We start from the raw sequence: 12,762 nt of genomic DNA, 5'->3' as shown, positions 1-12,762 counted from the left end.
CTGAATATCAGCCACCCATCTTTATCAGGAGTTATCGTGAGCTTATTTGCAATGTGTTTGCACAGCGGGAGACGCTGAAGTAGAATTTTTTCCGCTATGATCTGCTTGTCAAAAATGTACAGACGCAAACTTGAACCCACTGATCATGACAATGGGGTGACACTCCTAAACAACAGTGATTGTCCATTCCATATTGTCCATTCGACATGTTTGTTACCATGACAGCATTTTTACATTTTTTTTGATTTAGCACATTTTAGGTTAGGCTATGTGATGGCAGGGGCGAAAATCTGATATCAACTTTGGAGGGGACAATTACATTACATTTTCTCAAGAGCAATTCCTGAGGGGGACACCAAAAGTAGTGCTGTAACACATAGCCTACATTGTAATATGGTAAATGTATATTGAGGAACCAAAGAAATAAGGTGTTTGCCGTACTCCTAACTACCGGTACCCAAAACTACACAACTAATCACAACAGCAATACCATTGCCTTTAACAAATCTTAGTTCAGTCACCAGTTTAAGTTGAGAGTGGGGGTATCCATGGCATTTTCCAATTATGTTCCTATTTTACAAGTCAAAAAAATTGAGAACCTTTCATAATGTTGCCAAACAAAGACTCAACAAACTTACCTGAGACTCCCTGTCTCTGCCAGTCTGTCCCTGCATATCTGTCCCCAACTCTGCTGTCTGTGTGCCATCTGTTGCCTGCTCTGCCTAATGACATCATTGTGAAACATTTCCATTAGAATTTCATTTCTTTCTTATGAACATTTTATCAACTAGTCTTTGAGATATTAGGCTACTAGGGTTCTTACTATGCGTTTTGGTGTATTGAAAAATACTCTGATGTCCGTCTTTTATTTTTCTGCCATTTTCTACCTGGCTGGCTGGCTGGCTACACACACAGTGTGTAGGTTATTTACAGTAGGAGATGGGCTTCTATCATCTTCAATCATTCTATTTGGGCTTCGATCTAAAAGGTAGCTAGCAAATGTGAAACGGATTAAAATGACGAGTTGACAGCTGTATGAGTTCACAATTTACACAACATATGCTGCAACCTTTTGTAATTGTAATAGTTTGTTTCATATTGTCTGGCTTCCAACAATAGCTGAATTTGCAAAGCTAGCGAGCACCAATTCAGTTTCAGTGGTGTTTGCTATAATCTTTGCTACCCGGGTTAAATAAAGGTGAAATAAAATAAATAAATAAAAGTTCCCTTGCGACAATTTAGCTTTTGCAACGAGACCATTAAATATATTTAAGACAATGGTAGAAGAGAGTGTAGTTCTGTTCAGTTTGGATTTCAGTTTATCGCTAACCTTATCACAGGGACTTTGAAGCACTAACTTACATCATCTGCATGCTGATCTTGGAATAAATTGACGATAGCAAAGATTCCATCTTTGACGACGCCACATAAATGGAATAGGTACTAGCTAGCTTAATAGTTAATATTTGCTCGCTAGCTCTGCATATTCAGCTAGTGTGTGTGCGCGATTGACTGGATTAACCTCATGTCAGTTATGTGCATTGAGTGCCTTTCAGACAGTAGATACGACCTCTCTGTTACCTAGCAAGCTAAGGAACTGGCAGTGGATCAAATCATTGTGAGGCAAAGAGTGGGGGGGTCGCAATCTTTTGAAACTTAAAAACGCGCTATTAAGTGTCTATAATCAGCACAATTGCTTTCATTGCGTATTATTAATATTATTTAAATTACATAGTTATGTTTCAGTGATATATTGGGGGGGACAAATCATATTTTTCCCAGGATGGGGGGGTCGTGTCCCCCCCGTCCCCCCCGGGATTTCCGCCCCTGTGTGATGGGAGAAACGGGCATGATGTAAAAAGTGTCTGCCTCATTACATTGTCATACATTTTATCTCCAGCCTGTAAACTACAGAGAAGACCACATACTCTTTCTACCATTGACTAGATCTGCTACATGATTTATGTTGGATGAATTTTTGTTGATGGAACGTAGGTGGAGTGCCGCAGCGACGCGTCTCCAACAGCACCCCCGAAGAGGCACGCTGGCAATGGACAAGCAAAATATTTTTCCACCCCATGCCTTTGACAAAGTGGGCACTGCTTATCACAGGGTGGCATCAGTGCTCACCTAAAAATCCCACTGGTTGAGAGAGATTGCCATTGTTTCTGGGTAGAATTATTTGAGGTTTTAAGTGCTATTGTTGGAAGTGCGTCTTGGTCAGTTTAGCTCAGAAAATTCCGCCCTCAGTCTGCCACCCTCGGCGGCTACCTAATGAGCGGGCCGGCGTGACAGTCCCAGCTCCTAATGGTCTCCAGCCGTTACCATGGTGAATGTATGCCTTTGTGGTTTGAAAACCTCTACACCTCCCAGTTTGTATGTATACGTTATAGATGTAAGCGAGAGAGGGATATATCCATGTTCATTTGTGATTTCCACCCATTCAACAATAGGCTGTAGCATTTTGAAGGCAGATTGCAGAGGAAAAATAGGAGAAAACGCAGTTCGGATCCCAGTTCATTTTGTGATGTGGTGGTAGACACGAAAGGATGCGTGTCCTCTCCTCTATACGTTACTGCTCAAACAGAGGCCATTTTCATTGAATTAAACCGCCACACGTTATCCTTATGATTATGAACCCTCATCACTATCCCTCGCTCTCATCATTTCCCTCCTGTTTCTCTTTCTCTCTCTCCCTCCCTCGCCCTCTCTCCTGAACATCTCTTTTTCTGGTCTGTCTACCTTTTTCCATAATCTCCCTCGCTCTTTTCCTTTATTTCTCTCTCTCTCTCTCCATCCCTTTTCTCTCGCTCTTTTTTTCTCCCTCGCTGTCTGTCCTGCTCGTCTGCGTTGAATAGTCTGTGTTTGCTGGAATGGAAAGAGTCAGGATGAGGGAAGCTGAGGTAATAAGACAGTATGACTTTCCTTTTTGGCTGTAGAAAGGGCTGACTGCCCCCCCCCCTCCCTCCCTCCCTCTGTGTGAGGGTGTATCTAGTGGCCCATGCTGTTGGAAAAGGCAGCTTCAAGCCGCTGTATCTAATCATCAATGAGACATTACTCACTCCGTTAGGCTGGTAAGCTCCTTAGCAACACCACCGCTCTGTTGCTAACATCAGGAACAGGGGAATGCAAAACACAGGCTTGTTTTAGCCAGAGTTTATAGCATGATGTTGGCGATAGAGATTGATATGTGAGCCACCACCTTGATTCCTCGTATGTAGCAACGTTTGAAATTGCGTTTTTTACATTGGTTAAAAGTAGAGACTCAGAGCTAGAAAAATTATATATCATACACTGCAGTTGAGGAACAATGGGAAAGTAATTCTGCTTTGGAAGTTGATAAACTTGTAACCCCACTTTTGAGAAAATGTGCTGTGAATGGTTTGGTACACCTACTGGAGAGCTCTTTGTCTAAACCCATTCAGTATAGTTCACACCCTCTTAAGCCAACCCATCTCTTTAAGGATTCACATGTGAAGTTATGTGTTAAACAGAGTGATTTAAGGTAGTATAGTGAACAACCACAGATTTCAAGACTAAAAGTGGTGAAATTAGTAGCAAAAAGTAGTATTAAAAGTACATTTTATCTAGGCCTTGGCCTATATCGTAATCTGACTTTGATGCAGGTCATATTCTTTACATTACCGTCTCTGGTAAACACACACTACAAATAAAATCTTTATTTGTCACATGCACAGGATACAGAAGGTGTAAACGGTACAGTGAAATGGTTACTTGCATAGTGAAGTATTTTGTTTAGACATGTAGCTAGCTAAACAATGCACCATAATCCCAACTCATACTACCATGCATGAATGTGCAGGTAGCTAAAGCTAACCAACTAGGTTCAATATTAGCTATCTAGCTAACATTAGGCTATAATTAGCAATGCAAATATTTTCTGAGATACTAATAATATTACAGATCATAAACGTAACGTTAGTTTGCGAGCCAGCCAGTTAACATCAGCGAGCTATCTAGCTAACAGTACGCTTTAATTTATGAACAGGAGGGCTGAACAGGCCCCCATTAACATTGACAGGGCTGAAGTGCTACTGGTCGAGGGTTTCAAATTCCTTGGTGTCCACATCACCAACCAACTATCATAGTCCAAACGCACCAAGACAGTCGTGAAGAGGGCACGACTACACCTTTTCCCCCTCAGGAGACTGAAAAGATTTGGCATGGGTCCCCAGATCCTCAAAAGGTTCAACAGCTGCACCATCGAGAGCATTCTGACTGATTGCATCACCGCCTAGTATGCCAATTGCTCGGTATCTGACCGTAAGGCACTGCAGAGGGTTGTGCGTACGGCCCAGTACATCACTGGGGCCAAGCTTCCTGACATCCAGGACCTATATACTAGGCGGTCTCAGAGGAAGGCCCAAAAAATTGTAAAAGACTCGTCACCCAATTCATAGACTGTTCTCTCTGCTACTGCACGGCAAGCAGTAATGGAGCACCAAGTCAAGGACCAAAAGGCACCTTAACAGCTTAACCCCCCCCCATTTTCACACTGCTGCTACTCTCTGTCTATTATCCATGCATAGTCACATTGACTCGGTACTGGTACCCCCTGTATATAGCCTCGTTATTGTTATGTAATTTTCTTTTTACTTTTAGATACTTTTTATTTGGTAAACATTTTCTCAACTCTATTTCTTGAACTGCATTGTTGGTTAAGGGCTTGTAAGTAAGCATTTCACGATGTATTCGGCGCATGTGACAAATAAAATTAGATTTGAGCTTGCAATGAAAACGACTTTCTGACAAAATTTGAAATGTATAATATCTAAAAATGTAGCTAGACTCTTACCCGTTGTCACGTCCTGACCAGTATAAGGGGTTATTTGGTTATTGTAGTTTGGTCAGGACGTGGCAGGGGGTATTTGTTTTATGTGGTTCGGGGTTTAATGGAATGTGTATTTATGTAAGAGGGGTGTTTGATTTATGTGTTCCGGGGTTTTTGGGTAATGTTCTTGTTTTGTATTTCTATGGTTTTCTATGTTGTGTATTTCTTTGTGTTGGCCTGGTATGGCTCTCAATCAGGAACAGCTGTACATCGTTGTTGCTGATTGAGAGTCATACTTAGGTAGCCCTGTTTCACCTGTCCCTTTGTGGGAAGTTGTTTTTGCATTGCTGTGTGTAGCCTGCATTACTGTACGTCCGTGCGTTTTCTTGTTTTGTGTTTTCGGTGTTCTAATTAAAAGTAAAAATGAGCACTCAACCCGCTGCGCCTTGGTCCATTTCATACGACGATCGTTACACCCGTATACATAAATGAATGCTTCTCCCTCTCTGTCATGGATGCCATGGTTGCCCTTAGTTTGAAGATGTAATCCAGAGACAGGTGTTTTATACAACAGCCTTCTGTGTTTTTCTTTTAGACTTGCTCAGCATTCGGTAATCATCTCTCTGCTTCCACCGGTCATTCCACTGATTTCAAAACTCGGTCAACTTCTTCCGTGACAACAACACTGTTGATCGTAATTTCTTCCCCATCACACCAGAAGACCATTAAAATGTCTGGTTCAATTTAAAATGCTTTTACCTAAACCAGGGATTTCCTCAGAGTCAGCATGGCACAATCGTTTTCCAGAAAGTAGTCTATCACAACTTTCCACTGATCTTTGTTGATAGCTCTTCTAACTTCCGGGCAGCAATGTTGAGAGCAGTAGCAACACTTTCGTGTTTTTCATGATATCGTTCAAAAAAAGACACGGTAGAACGTCCAGCACATTATCTCAGCCAATCATGGCAAGTGGGAAGGTCCCTGTATTTGTCTGTGGCTAAACCAATTAAAATCATAATTTATCCATTTTATTCGTATTTATAGATGGCATACAAGTTTGTTATTAAGGCACCTGAAGGGCATTTCTGCCAAAAAACGGATTTATAAATAAATGACTTTCAAATGCCGCTCCTGTGAGGTAATGACATACGGGTCACATATTTCCTGACCTGTATCTGTACATATGCACCTGGTGCCTGTGGTCGTTTAGCTGTATTTGAACAGCGATGTTGATTGAGGAGATGTAGTCGTTTAATCCCGCACACGGATGAACACACACAAACATACGCATGCATGAATGCCCGCATTCACACACACACACACACACACACACACACACACACACACACACACACACACACACACACACACCCCCGACACACACACATACATTCAAGTCTCTCACTCTCTCATACATTGACAGCGCAGACAGGTCATCCATAGTCATAATTAGTGGAGCCCATTGTCACCTCCGGGACAGTCAGTGATCACGTTGTTCAGTCACCTGTCACTACTGTCACTAGGCTACAGACAGGCACAGGGCCCAACGACCACAGAGACCAGGCCGGAATAGGAGAACGAGGTCCTAGTCTGTAGGGTTTACTAACTAACAATGCGTCACAGGCTAGAGTGCATGCTTTCTTTACTAACAATACATAAAGATAATTACTTGACCCATTGGAAAGAGGCTTGAGTACATGCTTTCTTTACTAACAATACAAAAAGAGAATTACTTGACCCATTGGAAAGAGGCTAGAGTACATGCTTTCTTTACTAACAATACAAAAAGAGAATTACTTGACCCATTGGAAAGAGGCTAGAGTACATGCTTTCTTTACTAACAATACATAAAGATAATTACTTGACCCATTGGAAAGAGGCTAGAGTACATGCTTTCTTTACTAACAATACATAAAGATAATTACTTGACCCATTGGAAAGAGGCTAGAGTACATGCTTTCTTTACTAACAATACAAAAAGATAATTACTTGACCCATTGGAAAGAGGCTAGAGTACATGCTTTCTTTACTAACAATACAAAAAGATAATTACTTGACCCATTGGAAAGAGGCTAGAGTACATGCTTTCTTTACTAACAATACAAAAAGATAATTACTTGACCCATTGGAAAGAGGCTAGAGTACATGCTTTCTTTACTAACAATACATAAAGATAATTACTTGACCCATTGGAAAGAGGCTAGAGTACATGCTTTCTTTACTAACAATACATAAAGATAATTACTTGACCCATTGGAAAGAGGCTAGAGTACATGCTTTCTTTACTAACAATACATAAAGATAATTACTTGACCCATTGGAAAGAGGCTAGAGTACATGCTTTCTTTACTAACAATACAAAAAGATAATTACTTGACCCATTGGAAAGAGGCTAGAGTACATGCTTTCTTTACTAACAATACAAAAAGATAATTACTTGACCCATTGGAAAGAGGCTAGAGTACATGCTTTCTTTACTAACAATACATAAAGATAATTACTTGACCCATTGGAAAGAATGAACCAAAAAAACGGAGCATGCTATTTGGAATGCTATTTGGCCCTAAACAGAGAGTACACAGTGGCAGAATACCTTACTGATCCAAAATTAAGGAAAGCTTTGACTATGTACAGACTCAGTGAGCATAGACGTGCTATTGAGAGAGGCCAGGCTCTCAATAGCTCCACAGGTTAATGAGAAGGGTGTGTTTGAAAGGATGCACATAACTCTGCAGTGTTGAGTTGTATTGGAGAGAGTCTCAGTGTTAAATCATTTACCACACACAGTCTGTGCCTGTATTTAGTTATCATGCTAGTGAGGGCCTAGAATCCCCTCTCACATAGGTACGTGGTTGAAAAGGGCATCAGTGTCTTAACAGATTTAAATTCAATTTTCACAGAACCGCTTGTTGCAATTTCGATGTGGATCTCTTGCTCAGATATCGGAAAGTTGACTGGAGGCAGGGCATGAAAGGGATAGCGAATCCAGTTGTTTGTGTCATTCGTTTCGGGAAAGTACCTGCGTAATTGCGCACCCAACTCACTCAGGTGCTTCGCTACATAACATTTGACATTGTCCGTAAGCTTGAGTTCATTTGCACACACAAAAAATCATACAATGATGAAAAGACCTGTGTGTTGTCCTTGTTAATGCAGACAGAGAAGAGCTCCAAATTCTTAATCATAGCCTCAATTTTGTCCCTCACATCGAATATAGTTGCGGGGAGTCCCTGTAATCCTAGATTCAGATCATTCAAGCGAGAAAAAACATCACCCAGATAGGCCAGTCATGTGAGAAACTCGTCATCAGACAAGCGGTCAGACAAGTGAAAATGATGGTCAGTAAAGAACTTTAGGCTCATCTCTCAATTTAAAAAAAAACATGTAATTACTTTGCCCCTTGATAACCAGCCCACCTCTGTATGTTGTAAAAGTGTTACATGGTCGCTGTCCATATCATTGCATAGTGCAGAAAATACACGAGAGTTCAGGGGCCTTGCTTAAACAAAGTTAACCATTTTCACTGTAGTGTCCAAAACGTCTTTCAAGCTGTCAGGCATTCCCTTGGCAGCAGGAGCCTCTCGGTGGATGCTGCAGTGTACCCAAGTGGCGTCGGGAGCAACTGCTTGCACACTCAATTTATCGAGTTGTGAGATTTAACACACTTTGGCTGAGGAAAGGCACTGCTCCAAATATAAGTGAACCCCAAATCAATGTAGTTCTCATCATATTTGCGCCTCTTCGATGATCCAACGTCCCTGTCTGTTGTTCGGTGCTTTCCCGGGTAAGGGGGCAGTATCTCTTCGGCTGAATCAGTTCACAACAGTCAGTGTCCATACAAGCAGGGCTAACAACAAATGTAGAATTACTGATGCTAGCATTGGATGTGCTTGTGGAAGCAGAACAACTTGTGTCGTCGACAGGTGCAGGTTTAGTACTGCTGGTAGTAGCAGTAGTAGCAGTACTACTGGCACGTCCTGACCAGTAAAAGGGGTTGTTTGTTATTATAGTTTGGTCATGGCAGGGGGTGTTTGTTTAGGGTGATTCGGGGTGTTTTGGTTTATGTTCTATGTTAGTGTATTTCTATGTTCGTTCTATTTGTTCTATTTCTATGCGTAGTTTATTGGGTTGACCTTCAATTGGAGGCAGCTGTTCCTCGTTGCCTCTAATTGAAGGTCCTATTTAATAGAGGTGTTTTTGTCATGGGATTTGTGGGTAGTTGTTTCTCTGTATAGTCATTTTGTCCTTACGAACATTTTTTTGTCGTGGTTTTGTTTAAGTGTTTTGTATAACGTTTCTTTATAAATAAAGAAGAAGATGAGCACTTACATTCCTGCTGCGTTTTGGTCCACTCCATACGACGAATATGACAACTACCAGTAGAGCTGGTATGTGTCTCTATGGACACAGGCCTTACTTTTTTTAACCATTTATCAATTTTCGAGCAAACGGAATGAGCAGCAGCTACGTTTGGGTACATACAGACCGTTAGTGGAATTCCCGCGAGAGAGTAATGGTTAATGTGTTTGGATGTTAATTATTTGACTAGGCTACTTGTATTTGACATTGGGTTGTTATTTTGCTGAACAATAGATGGTTTAATTTTATTTTTGGCAGTGAAACGAGGCTACTTAGGCGATTAAAAAAAAACTCACCCAAATGTATAGCCCCGTTGGGAAAATATAAATGGACTGTTTGAAAATGTGAAGGAAAAACAACAGAAAAACAGGAATACCTGTCCTAGAGAAATTTACATGGTTATCAAAATGTCACGCCTGGGTAAGCCTACACTAAACACAGCCCTTATTTTAAATGTTTGTAAAATCCTTTATAGGGAAAATGAACGGTGGAAAAACGATTGGCACCATTTCCCTGTTTGACCTCTAGGTTTTATGGGTATTGTGACTCATGCTGTGGTACTCTATTGAGACATGGATTGTGTATGTGTGCCATTCAGAGGGTGAATGGGCGAGACAAAATATTTAAGTGCCTTTGAACGAGGTATAGTAGTAGGTGCCAGGCGTACCGTTTTGAATGTTTTCAAGAACTGCAACGCTGCTGGGTTTTTCATGCTCAACATTTACACGTGTGTATCAAGAATGGTCCACCGCCCAAAGGACATTCAGCCAATTTCACACAACTGTGGGAAGCATTGGTGTCAACATGGGCCAGCATCACTGTGGAACACTTTCGACACCTTTGTAGAGTCCATGCCCCAATGAATTGAGGCTGTTCTGAGGGCAAAAGGGGGTGCAACTCAATATTAGGAAGGTGTTCCTAATGTTTTGTACGCTCAGTGTATAGGCTCACAGGACTTGACCGTTCAGAATTGAATAGGCTCATCCGTTCATCCCCCCAACCTATGTCTTACTAACTGTTAACATCACATGTGCCCAGGCCAGTCTTCATGATTGCACACCATTTTCAGTGCAACTTTTGTAGATAATATTGTATCATACAGTATTGTGCAATATAGTTATATTTTTTGGTGGGGCTGTAATTTAGATATGAGGATAGGGATTTCTGTTAGAGCTGATCGTGGGTATCTTGATGATGAGTAAAAAAAAAAAAGAAATGTATGCATTCACTACTGTAAGTCGCTCTGGATAAGAGCGTCTGCTAAATGACTCAAATGTAAATGTAATGAGTAGGCTCATCGTGGGTATCTTGATGATGATGATGATGAGTGGGCTCATCGTGGGTATCTTGATGATGATGATGATGAGTGGGCTCATCGTGGGTATCTTGATGATGATGATGAGTGGGCTCATCGTGGGTATCTTGATGATGATGATGAGTGGGCTCATCGTTGGTATCTTGATGATGATGATGATGAGTTGGCTCATCGTGGGTATCTTGATGATGATGATGATGAGTGGGCTCATCGTGGGTATCTTGATGATGATGATGATGATGAGTGGGCTCATCGTGGGTATCTTGATGATGATGATGATGATGATGATGAGTGGGCTCATCGTGGGTGGGCTCATCGTGGGTATCTTGATGATGATGATGATGATGAGTGGGCTCATCGTGGGTATCTTGATGATGATGATGGCATGGGGTATCTTGATGATGATGATGATGAGTGGGCTCATCGTGGGTATCTTGATGATGATGATGATGATGAGTGGGCTCATCGTGGGTATCTTGATTATGATGATGATGATGATGATGATGAGTGGGCTCATCGTGGGTATCTTGATGATGATGATGATGATGAGTGGGCTCATCGTGGGTATCTTGATGATGATGATGATGATGATGAGTGGGCTCATCGTGGGTATCTTGATGATGATGATGATGATGATGAGTGGGCTCATCGTGGGTATCTTGATGATGATGATGATGATGAGTGGGCTCATCGTGGGTATCTTGATGATGATGATGATGATGAGTGGGCTCATCGTGGGTATCTTGATGATGACGATGAGTGGGCTCATCGTGGGTATCTTGATGGAGGGATGTTTTGAGTGTGCGGAGTTCAGAGCAAAGAGATTTGTGCATGGGGACATTGGGAACAGAACAGTTTCTGCTGGGAGAACAATGCAGGCCAGGGATCAGCCAGGGAGATTGGAGATTAATTTCATATGAGAGGCCCTGGTAATCTGGGCTGTGTTTAATCTCAGTTTTGGGGATTGGAGTGATGATGCTGGCTCCTTGCTGTTTCTGGGTATTTTAGAGAACCGTGTGTGTGTGTGTGTGTGTGTGTGTGTGTGTGTGTGTGTGTGTGTGTGTGTGTGTGGTGGGTTTGTTTTCTCCTAGTAGAACACACATTCTGCATTTTGATGCACAACCTTTTTTATTCACACTTTAGTTGATCAGTTTGCTAATTCTGAGATGTTTTGTCCTGAATGCTAAATAGCTGTTAAGCTCCATTGAAAATGAAGATGCTACATCAACCTCATAGCGAAGTTAATGACTAGATGAACGTAGAGAGGAGAGAGAGAGAGAGAGAGAGAGGAGAGTGAAAGAGAGGGAGAGGAGAGTGAAAGAGAGGGAGAGGAGAGTGAAAGAGAGGGAGAGGAGAGTGGAAGAGAGGGAGAGTGAAAGAGAGGAGAGTGAAAGAGAGGGAGAGGAGAGTGAAAGAGAGGGAGAGGAGAGTGAAAGAGAGGGAGAGGAGAGTGAAAGAGGGAGAGTGAAAGAGAGAGAGGAGGGAGAGGAGAGTGAAAGGGCGAAAGAGAAACTCTAGTCTCAGTGGCTGATAGTCTCGATCCTGTAAATCCTAAAACATGGCACATTTAATCAGCTCTAATGAGAGCAGCTTTGTAGATGAGCTTCTCCTTATTTTTTAAGTAATTTAATCACACGCCGTTCCTCTCCATACCCCCCCCCCTCTCCAGCACCTGTTCTAACTCCCACCTCCTATCTGAGCAACGCCTGTATATTGATACATCTCTATCTGAGCAGCGCCTGTATATTGATACATCTCTATCTGAGCAGCGCCTGTATATTGATACATCTCTATCTGAGCAGCGCCTGTATATTGATACATCTCTATCTGAGCAGCGCCTGTATATTGATACATCTCTATCTGAGCAACGCCTGTATATTGATACATCTCTATCTGAGCAGCGCCTGTATATTGATACATCTCTATCTGAGCAGCGCCTGTATATTGATACATCTCTATCTGAGCAGCGCCTGTATATTGATACATCTCTATCTGAGCAACGCATGTATATTGATACATCTCTATCTGAGCAACGCCTGTATATTGATACATCTCTATCTGAGCAGTGTGTGAAACAATTAGCCAGTTAGCTACATGAGACCATACAGGAGCGTTTCTCTCCCATAGCGGCCAAAAGCTCCATCTCATCTGCATTCAATCTCATCCTCTTCTTTTTCTAGCTCTCCTTCTCTCTCGCTGTCGTAATACTAGCACATTCACGCACGCTCACACGCTCCTTCTTGGCCGCTTCATCTCTGTTTTTCTCTCACTGCGTCCCTCTCTCTTGCATACCTCT

The 12,762-nt window shown here is 41.9% G+C and overlaps 1 protein-coding gene across 1 annotated transcript in view; it reads left to right on the top strand.

Moving 5' to 3' along the window:
• Positions 1–12,762, top strand: part of LOC106609279 (calcium/calmodulin-dependent protein kinase type 1D) — a 63,847-nt gene that overhangs the window by 14,181 nt on the left and 36,904 nt on the right. The gene's annotated exons all lie outside the window — the stretch shown is intronic.

Source organism: Salmo salar, chromosome ssa07, assembly GCF_905237065.1.
Source record: "Salmo salar chromosome ssa07, Ssal_v3.1, whole genome shotgun sequence".
Lineage (NCBI taxonomy): Eukaryota > Metazoa > Chordata > Actinopteri > Salmoniformes > Salmonidae > Salmo > Salmo salar.
The sequence above is the reverse complement of the archived record's forward strand: the minus strand, read 5'-3'. Positions and strand labels throughout refer to the sequence as shown.